The sequence below is a fragment of the Taeniopygia guttata genome, chromosome 3 (genome assembly GCF_048771995.1).
Source record: "Taeniopygia guttata chromosome 3, bTaeGut7.mat, whole genome shotgun sequence".
NCBI lineage: Eukaryota > Metazoa > Chordata > Aves > Passeriformes > Estrildidae > Taeniopygia > Taeniopygia guttata.
The window spans coordinates 78,675,547-78,688,524 of record NC_133027.1 but is presented as its reverse complement, the minus strand read 5'-3'; positions in this window follow the sequence as shown (position 1 = coordinate 78,688,524).

The following is a 12,978-nucleotide window of genomic DNA, read 5'->3' as shown; positions in this document are numbered from 1 at the left end:
GACATCAGGAACCTGGACTGGTGAGTTTTCTTTCCCACTGAAAACAGCCGATGTTTCTGCTCAGGGCCCTGTGGCTCTGAGCCAGAAGGTGATTGCAAAAAATTCGATCATCGAAGGATAAGTCCCAGACCGGAGTTGCCCCCACCTCATATTTGTGCTGCCCTCACAGTCCCAGAGGAGCCCTACAAACTAACATCAGGAACCTGGACTGGTGAGTTTTCTTTACCAGGGAAATCAGCCGATGTTTCTGCTCAGGGTCCTGTGGCTCTGAACAGGCTGCTGATTGCAAAAAAATCCGAATCTTCGAAGGATGGGCCCCATACAGAAGCTGCCTCCACCTCATACTTGTGCTGCCCTGACAGTCCCAGAGGAGCCCTACAAACTGACATCAGGAACCTGGACTTGTGAGTTTTCTTTCCCAGGGAAAACAGCCGATGTTTATGCTCAGGGTCCTGTAGCCCTGAGCAGGCAGCGGATTGCAAAAAATCCATACATCGAAGGATTGGGCCCCATACAGAAGCTGCCTCCACCTCATACTTTTTCTGCCCTGACAGTCCCAGAGGAGCCCTACAAACTGACATCAGGAACCTGGCCTGGTGAGTTTTCTTTCCCAGGGAAAACAGCCAATGTTTCTGCTCAGGGTCCTGTGGCTCTGGGCCGGTTGCTGACTCCAAAAAATCCGAATATCGAAGGATCGGCCCCATACAGACGCTGCGTCCACCTCATACTTGTTCTGCCCTGACAGTCCCAGAGGAGCCCTACAAACTGACATCAGGAACCATGACTGGTGAGTTTTCTTTCCCAGGGAAAACAGCCGATGTTTATGCTCAGGGTCCTGTAGCCCTGTGCAGGCTGCTGATTGCAAAAAATCCAAACATCGAAGGACGGGCCCTAGACAGAAGCTGCCTCCACCTCATACTTCTGCTGCACTGACAGTCCCAGAGGAGCCCTACAAACTGACATCAGGAACCTGGACTGGTGAGTTTTCTTTCCCAGGCAAAACAGCCGATGTTTCTGCTCAGGGCCCTGTGGCTCTGAGCTAGAAGGTCATTGCAAAAAATTAGAACACCGAAGAATAAGTCCCAGACCGGAGTTGCCCCCACCTCATATTTGTGCTGCCCTCACAGTCCCAGAGGAGCCCTACAAACTGACATCAGGAACCTGGACTGGTGAGTTTTCTTTCCCAGGGAAAACAGCCGATGTTTCTGCTCAGGGTCCTGTGGCTCTGAGCCGGCTGCTGACTGCAAAAAATCCGAACATCGAAGGATCGGCCCCATACAGAAGCTGCCTCCACCTCATACTTGTGCTGCCCTGACAGTCCCAGAGGAGCCCTACAAACTGACATCAGGAACCATGACTGGTGAATTTTCTTTCCCAGGGAAAACAGCCGATGTTTATGCTCAGGGTCCTGTGGGTCTGAGCCGGATGCTGACTGCAAAAAATCCGAACATCGAAGGATGGGCCCCATACAGAAGCTGCGTCCACCTCATACTTGTGCTGACCGGACAGTCCCAGAGGAGCCCTACAAACTGACATCAGGAACCTGGACTGGTGAGTTTTCTTTCCCAGGGAAAACAGCCCATGTTTCTGCTCAGGGTCCTGTAGCCCTGAGCAGGCAGCTGATTGCAAAAAATCCGAACAGCGAAGGATGGGCCCCATACAGAAGCTGCCTCAACCTCATATTTGTGCTACCCTGACAGTCCCAGAGGAGCCCTACAAACTGACATCAGGAACCTGGACTGGTGAATTTTCTTTCCCAGGGAAAACAGCCGATGTTTATGCTCAGGGTCCTGGGGCTCTGAGGAGGCAGCTGATTGCAAAAAATCCAAACATCGAAGGACGGGCCCTAGACAGAAACTGCCTCCACCTCATACTTCTGCTGCCCTGACAGTCCCAGAGGAGCTCTACAAACTGACATCAGGAACCTGGACTGGTGAGTTTTCTTTCCCAGGGAAAACTGCCGATGTTTCTGCTCAGGGTCTTGTGGCTCTGAGCCAGAAGATGATTGCAAAAAATTCGAACATCGAAGGATAAGTCCCAGACCGGAGTTGCCCCCACCTCATATTTGTGCTGCCCTGACAGTCCCAGAGGAGCCCTACAAACTGACATCAGGAACCTGGACTGGTGAGTTTTCTTTCCCAGGGAAAACAGCCGATTTTTCTGCTCAGGGTCCTGTGGCTCTGAGCAGGCTGCTGATTGCAAAAAGTCCGAATCTTCGAAGGATGGGCCCCATACAGAAGCTGCCTCCACCTCATACTTGTGCTGCCCTGACAGTGCCAGAGGAGCCCTACACACTGACATCAGGAACCTGGACTGGTGAGTTTACTTTCCCAGGGAAAGAGCCGATGATTTTGCTCAGGGCCCTGTGCCACTTACCGGGGAGCTGACTGCAAAAAATCCGAACATCGAAGGATAAGTCCCATACAGGAGCTACACCCACCTCATACTTGTGTTTCCCTGAGAGTCCCAGAGGAGCCCTACAAACTGACATCAGGAAGCGGGGCTGGTGAGTTTTCTTTCCCAGGGAAAACAGCCGATGTTTCTGCTCAGGGTCCTGTGGCCCTGAGCAGGCAGCTGATTGCAAAAAATCCAAACATCGAAGGATGGCCCCATAAAGAAGCTGCCTCCACCTCATACTTGTGCTGCCCAGACAGTCCCAGAGGAGCCCTACAAACTGACATCAGGAACCTGGACTGGTGAGTTTTTTTTCCCAGGGGAAACAGCCGATGTTTCTGCTCAGGGCCCTGTGGCTCTGAGCCAGAAGGTGATTGCAAAAAATCCGAACATCGAAGGATAAATCCCATACAGGAGCTGCATCCACCTCATACTTGTGCTGCCCTGACAGTTCCAGAGGAGCCCTACAAACTGACATCAGGAACCTGGACTGTTGAGTTTTCTTTCCCAGGGAAAACAGCCGATGTTTCTGCTAAGGGTCCTGGGGCTCTGAGCAGGCAGCTGATTGCAAAAAATCCAAACATCGAAGGATGGGCCCTAGATAGAAGCTGCCTCCACCTCATACTTGTGCTGCCCTGACAGTCCCAGAGGAGCCCTACAGACTGACATCAGGAACCTGGACTGGTGAGTTTTCTTTCCCACTGAAAACAGCCGATGTTTCTGCTCAGGGCCCTGTGGCTCTGAGCCAGAAGGTGATTGCAAAAAATTCGAACATCGAAGGATAAGTCCCAGACCGGAGTTGCCCCCACCTCATATTTGTGCTGCCCTCACAGTCCCAGAGGAGCCCTACAAACTGACATCAGGAACCTGGACTGGTGAGTTTTCTTTACCAGGGAAATCAGCCGATGTTTCTGCTCAGGGTCCTGTGGCTCTGAACAGGCTGCTGATTGCAAAAAAATCCGAATCTTCGAAGGATGGGCCCCATACAGAAGCTGCCTCCACCTCATACTTGTGCTGCCCTGACAGTCCCAGAGGAGCCCTACAAACTGACATCAGGAACCTGGACTTGTGAGTTTTCTTTCCCAGGGAAAACAGGCGATGTTTCCGCTCAGGGCCCTGTCGCTCTGAGCAGGCAGCTGATTGTAAAAAATCCAAACATCGAAGGATGGGCCCCATACAGAAGCTGCCTCCACCTCATACTTCTGCTGCCCTGACAGTCCCTGAGGAGCCTTAGAAACTGACATCAGGAACCTGGACTGGTGAGTTTTCTTTCCCAGGGGAAACAGCCGATGTTTCTGCTCAGGGCCCTGTGGATCTGACCTGGATTCTGATAGCAAAAAATCCGAAGATCGAAGGATAAGTCCCAGACCAGAGCTGCCCCCACCTCATACTTGTGTTGCCCTGAGAGTCCCAGAGGAGCCCTACAAACTGACATCAGGAACCATGACTGGTGAATCTTCTTTCCCAGGGAAAACAGCCGATGTTTCTGCTCAGGGTCCTGTGGCCCTGAGCAGGCAGCTGATTGCAAAAAATCCAAACATCGAAGGATGGGCCCCATAGAGAAGCTGCCTCCACCTCATACTTGTGCTGCCCTGACAGTCCCAGAGGAGCCCTACAAACTGACATCAGGAACCTGGACTGGTGAGTTTTCTTTCCCAGGGAAAACAGCCGATGTTTGTGCTCAGGGCCCTGTGGCTCTGAGCCGGCTGCTGATTGCAAAAAATCCGAACATCGAAGGATAAATCCCATACAGGAGCTGCCTCCACCTCATACTTGTGCTGCCCTGACAGTTCCAGAGGAGCCCTACAAACTGAAATCAGGAACCTGTACTGGTGAGTTTTCTTTCCCAGGAAAAACAGCCGATGTTTGTGCTCTGGGTCCTGTGGCTCTGAGCTGGCTGCTGACTACAAAAAATCCAAACATCGAAGGATAAGTCCAAGACAGGAGCTGCCTCCACCTCATACTTGTGCTGCCCTGACAGTCCCAGAGGAGCCCTACAAACTGACATCAGGAACCTGGACTTTTGAGTTTTCTTTCCCAGGGAAAACAGCCGATTTTTCTGCTCAGGGTCCTGTGGCTCTGAGCAGGCTGCTGATTGCAAAAAGTCCGAATCTTCGAAGGATGGGCCCCATACAGAAGCTGCCTCCACCTCATACTTGTGCTGCCCTGACAGTGCCAGAGGAGCCCTACACACTGACATCAGGAACCTGGACTGGTGAGTTTACTTTCCCAGGGAAAGAGCCGATGATTTTGCTCAGGGCCCTGTGCCACTTACCGGGGAGCTGACTGCAAAAAATCCGAACATCGAAGGATAAGTCCCATACAGGAGCTGCCCCCACCTCATACTTGTGTTTCCCTGAGAGTCCCAGAGGAGCCCTACAAACTGACATCAGGAACCTGGACTGGTGAGTTTTCTTTCCCAGGGAAAACAGCCGATGTTTCTGCTCAGGTCCTGTAGCCCTGAGCAGGCAGCTGATTGCAAAAAATCCAAACATCGGAGGATGGGCCCCATACAGGAGCTGCCTCCAACTCACACTTGTTCTGCCCTGACAGTCCCAGAGGAGACCTAAAAACTGACATCAGGAACCTGGACTGGTGAGCTTTCTTTCCCAGGGAAAACAGACGATATTTTTGCTCAGGGTCCTGTAGCCCTGAGCAGGCAGCTGATTGCAAAAAATCCGAACAGTGAAGGATGGGCCCCATACAGAAGCTGCCTCCACCTCATATTTGTGCTGCCCTGACAGTCCCAGAGGAGCCCTACAAACTGACATCAGGAACCATGACTGGTGAGTTTTCTTTCCCACTGAAAACAGCCGATGTTTCTGCTCAGGGTCCTGTGGCCCTGAGCAGGCAGCTGATTGCAAAAAATCCAAACATCGAAGGATGGGCCCCATAAAGAAGCTGCCTCCACCTCATACTTGCGCTGCCCTGACAGTCCCAGAGGAGCCCTACAAACTGACATCAGGAACCTGGACTGGTGAGTTTTCTTTCCCAGGGGAAACAGCCGATGTTTCTGCTCAGGGTCCTGTGGCTCTGAGCCGGCTGCTGATTGCAAAAAATCCGAACATCGAAGGATAAATCCCATACAGGAGCTGCATCCACCTCATACTTGTGCTGCCCTGACAGTTCCAGAGGAGCCCTACAAACTGACATCAGGAACCTGGACTGGTGAGTTTTCTTTCCCAGGGAAAACAGCCGATGTTTATGCTCAGGGTCCTGTAGCCCTGAGCAGGCAGCTGATTGCAAAAAATCCAAACATCGAAGGATTGGGCCCCATACAGAAGCTGCCTCCACCTTATATTTCTGCTGCCCTGACAGTCCCAGGGGAGCCCTACAAACTGACATCAGGAACCTGGACTGGTGCGTTTTCTTTCCCAGGGAAAACAGCAAATGTTTGTGCTCAGGGCCCTGTGGCTCTGAGCAGGACTCTGATTGCAAAAAATCAGAACATCGAAGGATAAGTCCCATACAGGAGCTGCCTCCACCTCATACTTTTTCGGCCCTGACAGTCCCAGAGGAGCCCTACAAACTGACATCAGGAACCTGGCCTGGTGAGTTTTCTTTCCCAGGGAAAACAGCCAATGTTTCTGCTCAGGGTCCTGTGGCTCTGGGCCGGTTGCTGACTCCAAAAAATCCGAATATCGAAGGATCGGCCCCATACAGACGCTGCGTCCACCTCATACTTGTGCTGCCCTGACAGTCCCAGAGGAGCCCTACAAACTGACATCAGGAACCTGGACTGGTGAGTTTTCTTTCCCAGGGAAAACAGCCGATGTTTATGCTCAGGGTCCTGTAGCCCTGTGCAGGCTGCTGATTGCAAAAAATCCAAACATCGAAGGACGGGCCCTAGACAGAAGCTGCCTCCACCTCATACTTCTGCTGCACTGACAGTCCCAGAGGAGCCCTACAAACTGACATCAGGAACCTGGACTGGTGAGTTTTCTTTCCCACTGGAAACAGCCGATGTTTCTGCTCAGGGCCCTGTGGCTCTGAGCTAGAAGGTCATTGCAAAAAATTAGAACACCGAAGAATAAGTCCCAGACCGGAGTTGCCCCCACCTCATATTTGTGCTGCCCTCAGAGTCCCAGAGGAGCCCTACAAACTGACATCAGGAACCTGGACTGGTGAGTTTTCTTTCCCAGGGAAAACAGCCGATGTTTCTGCTCAGGGTCCTGTGGCTCTGAGCCGGCTGCTGACTGCAAAAAATCCGAACATCGAAGGATCGGCCCCATACAGAAGCTGCCTCCACCTCATACTTGTGCTGCCCTGACAGTCCCAGAGGAGCCCTACAAACTGACATCAGGAACCATGACTGGTGAATTTTCTTTCCCAGGGAAAACAGCCGATGTTTATGCTCAGGGTCCTGTGGGTCTGAGCCGGATGCTGACTGCAAAAAATCCGAACATCGAAGGATGGGCCCCATACAGAAGCTGCGTCCACCTCATACTTGTGCTTACCGGACAGTCCCAGAGGAGCCCTACAAACTGACATCAGGAACCTGGACTGGTGAGTTTTCTTTCCCAGGGAAAACAACCCATGTTTCTGCTCAGGGTCCTGTAGCCCTGAGCAGGCAGCTGATTGCAAAAAATCCGAACAGCGAAGGATGGGCCCCATACAGAAGCTGCCTCAACCTCATATTTGTGCTACCCTGACAGTCCCAGAGGAGCCCTACAAACTGACATCAGGAACCTGGACTGGTGAATTTTCTTTCCCAGGGAAAACAGCCGATGTTTATGCTCAGGGTCCTGGGGCTCTGAGGAGGCAGCTGATTGCAAAAAATCCAAACATCGAAGGACGGGCCCTAGACAGAAACTGCCTCCACCTCATACTTCTGCTGCCCTGACAGTCCCAGAGGAGCCCTACAAACTGACATCAGGAACCTGGACTGGTGAGTTTTCTTTCCCAGGGAAAACTGCCGATGTTTCTGCTCAGGGTCCTGTGGCTCTGAGCCAGAAGATGATTGCAAAAAATTCGAACATCGAAGGATAAGTCCCAGACCGGAGTTGCCCCCACCTCATATTTGTGCTGCCCTGACCGTCCCAGAGGAGCCCTACAAACTGACATCAGGAACCTGGACTGGTGAGTTTTCTTTCCCAGGGAAAACAGCCGATTTTTCTGCTCAGGGTCCTGTGGCTCTGAGCAGGCTGCTGATTGCAAAAAGTCCGAATCTTCGAAGGATGGGCCCCATACAGAAGCTGCCTCCACCTCATACTTGTGCTGCCCTGACAGTGCCAGAGGAGCCCTACACACTGACATCAGGAACCTGGACTGGTGAGTTTACTTTCCCAGGGAAAGAGCCGATGATTTTGCTCAGGGCCCTGTGCCACTTACCGGGGAGCTGACTGCAAAAAATCCGAACATCGAAGGATAAGTCCCATACAGGAGCTGCATCCACCTCATACTTGTGCTGCCCTGACAGTTCCAGAGGAGCCCTACAAACTGACATCAGGAACCTGGACTGTTGAGTTTTCTTTCCCAGGGAAAACAGCCGATGTTTCTGCTAAGGGTCCTGGGGCTCTGAGCAGGCAGCTGATTGCAAAAAATCCAAACATCGAAGGATGGGCCCTAGATAGAAGCTGCCTCCACCTCATACTTGTGCTGCCCTGACAGTCCCAGAGGAGCCCTACAGACTGACATCAGGAACCTGGACTGGTGAGTTTTCTTTCCCACTGAAAACAGCCGATGTTTCTGCTCAGGGCCCTGTGGCTCTGAGCCAGAAGGTGATTGCAAAAAATTCGAACATCGAAGGATAAGTCCCAGACCGGAGTTGCCCCCACCTCATATTTGTGCTGCCCTCACAGTCCCAGAGGAGCCCTACAAACTGACATCAGGAACCTGGACTGGTGAGTTTTCTTTACCAGGGAAATCAGCCGATGTTTCTGCTCAGGGTCCTGTGGCTCTGAACAGGCTGCTGATTGCAAAAAAATCCGAATCTTCGAAGGATGGGCCCCATACAGAAGCTGCCTCCACCTCATACTTGTGCTGCCCTGACAGTCCCAGAGGAGCCCTACAAACTGACATCAGGAACCTGGACTTGTGAGTTTTCTTTCCCAGGGAAAACAGGCGATGTTTCCGCTCAGGGCCCTGTCGCTCTGAGCAGGCAGCTGATTGTAAAAAATCCAAACATCGAAGGATGGGCCCCATACAGAAGCTGCCTCCACCTCATACTTCTGCTGCCCTGACAGTCCCTGAGGAGCCTTAGAAACTGACATCAGGAACCTGGACTGGTGAGTTTTCTTTCCCAGGGGAAACAGCCGATGTTTCTGCTCAGGGCCCTGTGGATCTGACCTGGATTCTGATAGCAAAAAATCCGAAGATCGAAGGATAAGTCCCAGACCAGAGCTGCCCCCACCTCATACTTGTGTTGCCCTGAGAGTCCCAGAGGAGCCCTACAAACTGACATCAGGAACCATGACTGGTGAATCTTCTTTCCCAGGGAAAACAGCCGATGTTTCTGCTCAGGGTCCTGTGGCCCTGAGCAGGCAGCTGATTGCAAAAAATCCAAACATCGAAGGATGGGCCCCATAGAGAAGCTGCCTCCACCTCATACTTGTGCTGCCCTGACAGTCCCAGAGGAGCCCTACAAACTGACATCAGGAACCTGGACTGGTGAGTTTTCTTTCCCAGGGAAAACAGCCGATGTTTGTGCTCAGGGCCCTGTGGCTCTGAGCCGGCTGCTGATTGCAAAAAATCCGAACATCGAAGGATAAATCCCAAACAGGAGCTGCCTCCACCTCATACTTGTGCTGCCCTGACAGTTCCAGAGGAGCCCTACAAACTGAAATCAGGAACCTGTACTGGTGAGTTTTCTTTCCCAGGGAAAACAGCCGATGTTTGTGCTCTGGGTCCTGTGGCTCTGAGCAGGCTGCTGACTACAAAAAATCCAGACATCGAAGGATAAGTCCAAGACAGGAGCTGCCTCCACCTCATACTTGTGCTGCCCTGATAGTCCCAGAGGAGCCCTACAAACTGACATCAGGAACCTGGACTGGTGAGTTTTCTTTCCCAGGGAAAACAGCCGATGTTTCTGCTCAGGGTCCTGTGGCTCTGAGCCGATTGCTGACTGCAAAAAATCCGAATATCGAAGGATCGGACCCATACAGAAGCTGCCTCCACCTCATATTTGTGCTGCCCTGACAGTCCCAGAGGAGCCCTACAAACTGACATCAGGAAACTGGACCGGTGAGTTTTCTTTCCCAGGGAAAACAGCCGATGTTTCTGCTCAGGGTCCTGTGGGTCCGAGCCGGCTGCTGACTGCAAAAAATCCGAACTACGAAGAATGGGCCCAATACAGAAGCTGCCTCTACCTCATACTTGTGCTGCCCTGACAGTTCCAGAGGAGCCCTACAAACTGACATCAGGAACCTGGACTGGTGAGTTTTCTTTCCCAGGGAAAACAGCCGATGTTTATGCTCAGGGTCCTGTAGCCCTGAGCAGGCAGCTGATTGCAAAAAATCCGAACATCGAAGGATGGGCCCCATACAGGAGCTGCCTCCAACTCATACTTGTTCTGCCCTGACAGTCCCAGAGGAGCCCTACAAACTGACATCAGTAACCTGGACTGGTGAGCTTTCTTTCCCAGGGAAAACAGCCGGTATTTATGCTCAGGGTCCCGTAGCCCTGAGCAGGCAGCTGATTGTAAAAAATCCGAACAGCAAAGGATGGGCCCCATACAAAAGCTGCCTCCACCTCATATTTGTGCTGCCCTGACAGTCCCAGAGGAGCCCTACAAACTGACATCAGGAACCATGACTGGTGAATTTTCTTTCCAAGGAAAACAGGCGATGTTTCTGCTCAGGGTCCTGGGGCTCTGAGCAGGCAGCTGATTGCAAAAAATCCAAACATCGAAGGACGGGCCCTATACAGAAGCTGCCTCCACCTCATTCTTCTGCTGCCCTGACAGTCCCAGAGGAGCCCTACAAACTGACATCAGGAACCTGGACTGGTGAGTTTTCTTTCCCACTGGAAACAGCCGATGTTTCTGCTCAGGGCCCTGTGGCTCTGAGCTAGAAGGTCATTGCAAAAAATTCGAACACCGAAGAATAAGTCCCAGACCGGAGTTGCCCCCACCTCATATTTGTGCTGCCCTCACAGTCCCAGAGGAGCCCTACAAACTGACATCAGGAACCTGGACTGGTGAGTTTTCTTTCCCAGGGAAAACAGCCGATGTTTCTGCTCAGGGTCCTGTGGCTCAGAGCAGGCTGCTGATTGCAAAAAAATCCGAATCTTCAAAGGATGGGCCCCATACAGAAGCAGCCTCCACCTCATACATGTGCTGCCCTGACAGTGCCAGAGGAGCCCTACTAACTGACATCAGGAACCGGGGCTGGTGAGTTTTCTTTCCCAGGGAAAACAGCCGATGTTTCTGCTCAGGGTCCTGTGGCCCTTAGCCGGCTGCTGATTGCAAAAAATCCGAACATCGAAGGAGAAATCCCATACAGGAGCTGCCTCCACCTCATACTTGTGCTGCCCTGACAGTTCCAGAGGAGCCCTACAAACTGAAATCAGGAACCTGTACTGGTGAGTTTTCTTTCCCAGGGAAAACAGCCAATGTTTCTGCTCAGGGTCCTGTGGCTCTTAGCCGGCTGCTGACTACAAAAAATCCGAACATCGAAAAATAAGTCCCAGACAGGAGGTGCCCCCACCTCATACTTGTGCTGCCCTGACAGTCCCAGAGGATCCCTACAAACTGACATCAGGAACCAGGGCTGGTGAGTTTTCTTTCCCAGGGAAATCCCCCGATGTTTCTGCTCAGGGTCCTGTAGCCCTGAGCAGGCAGCTGATTGCAAAAAATCCAAACATCGAAGGATGGACCCCATACACAAGCTGCCTCCACCTCATACATGTTCTGCCCTGACAATCCCAGAGGAGCCCTACAAACTGAAATCAGGAACCTGGACTGGTGAGTTTTCTTTCCCAGGGAAAACAGCCAATGTTTCTGCTCAGGGTCCTGTGACTCTGAGCCGGCTGCTGACTGCAAAAAATCCGAATATCGAAGGATCGGCCCCATACAGAAGCTGCCTCCACCTCATACTTGTGCTGCCCTGACAGTCCCAGAGGAGCCCTACAAACTGACATCAGGAACCATGACTGGTGAATTTTCTTTCCCAGGGAAAACAGCCGATGTTTATGCTCAGGGTCCTGTGGGTCTGAGCCGGCTGCTGACTGCAAAAAATCAGAACATAGAAGGATGGGCCCCATACAAAAGCTGCGTCGACATCATGCTTGTCCTGACCGGACAGTCCCAGAGGAGCCCTACAAACTGACATCAGGAACCATGACTGGTGAGTTTTCTTTCCCAGGGAAAACAGCCGATGTTTCTGCTCAGGTCCTGTAGCCCTGAGCAGGCAGCTGATTGCAAAAAATCCGAACATCGAAGGATGGGCCCCATACAGGAGCTGCCTCCAACTCATACTTGTTCTGCCCTGACAGTCCCAGAGGAGACCTAAAAACTGACATCAGGAACCTGGACTGGTGAGCTTTCTTTCCCAGGGAAAACAGACGATATTTATGCTCAGGGTCCTGTAGCCCTGAGCAGGCAGCTGATTGCAAAAAATCCGAACAGCGAAGGATGGGCCCCATACAGAAGCTGCCTCCACCTCATATTTGTGCTGCCCTGACAGTCCCAGAGGAGCCCTACAAACTGACATCAGGAACCATGACTGGTGAGTTTTCTTTCCCAGGGAAAACAGACGATGTTTCTGCTCAGGGTCCTGCGGCCCTGAGCAGGCAGCTGATTGCAAAAAATCCAAACATCGAAGGATGGGCCCCATAAAGAAGCTGCCTCCCCCTCATACTTGCGCTGCCCTGACAGTCCCAGAGGAGCCCTACAAACTGACATCAGGAACCTGGACTGGTGAGTTTTCTTTCCCAGGGAAAACAGCCGATGTTTCTGCTCAGGGCCCTGTTGCTCTGAGCCGGCTGCTGATTGCAAAAAATCCGAACATCGAAGGATAAATCCCATACAGGAGCTGCATCCACCTGATACTTGTGCTGCCCTGACAGTTCCTGAGGAGCCCTACAAACTGACATCAGGAACCTGGACTGGTGAGTTTTCTTTCCCAGGGAAAACAGCCGATGTTTATGCTCAGGGTCCTGTAGCCCTGAGTAGGCAGCTGATTGCAAAAAATCCAAACATCGAAGGATTGGGCCCCATACAGAAGCTGCCTCCACCTTATATTTCTGCTGCCCTGACAGTCCCAGGGGAGCCCTACAAACTGACATCAGGAACCTGGACTGGTGAGTTTTCTTTCCCAGGGAAAACAGCAAATGTTTGTGCTCAGGGCCCTGTGGCTCTGAGCAGGACTCTGATTGCAAAAAATCAGAACATCGAAGGATAAGTCCCATACAGGAGCTGCCTCCATCTCATACTTTTTCTGCCCTGACAGTCCCAGAGGAGCCCTACAAACTGACATCAGGAACCTGGCCTGGTGAGTTTTCTTTCCCAGGGAAAACAGCCAATGTTTCTGCTCAGGGTCCTGTGGCTCTGGGCCGGTTGCTGACTCCAAAAAATCCCAATATCGAAGGATCGGCCCCATACAGACGCTGCGTCCACCTCATAATTGTGCTGCCCTGACAGTCCCA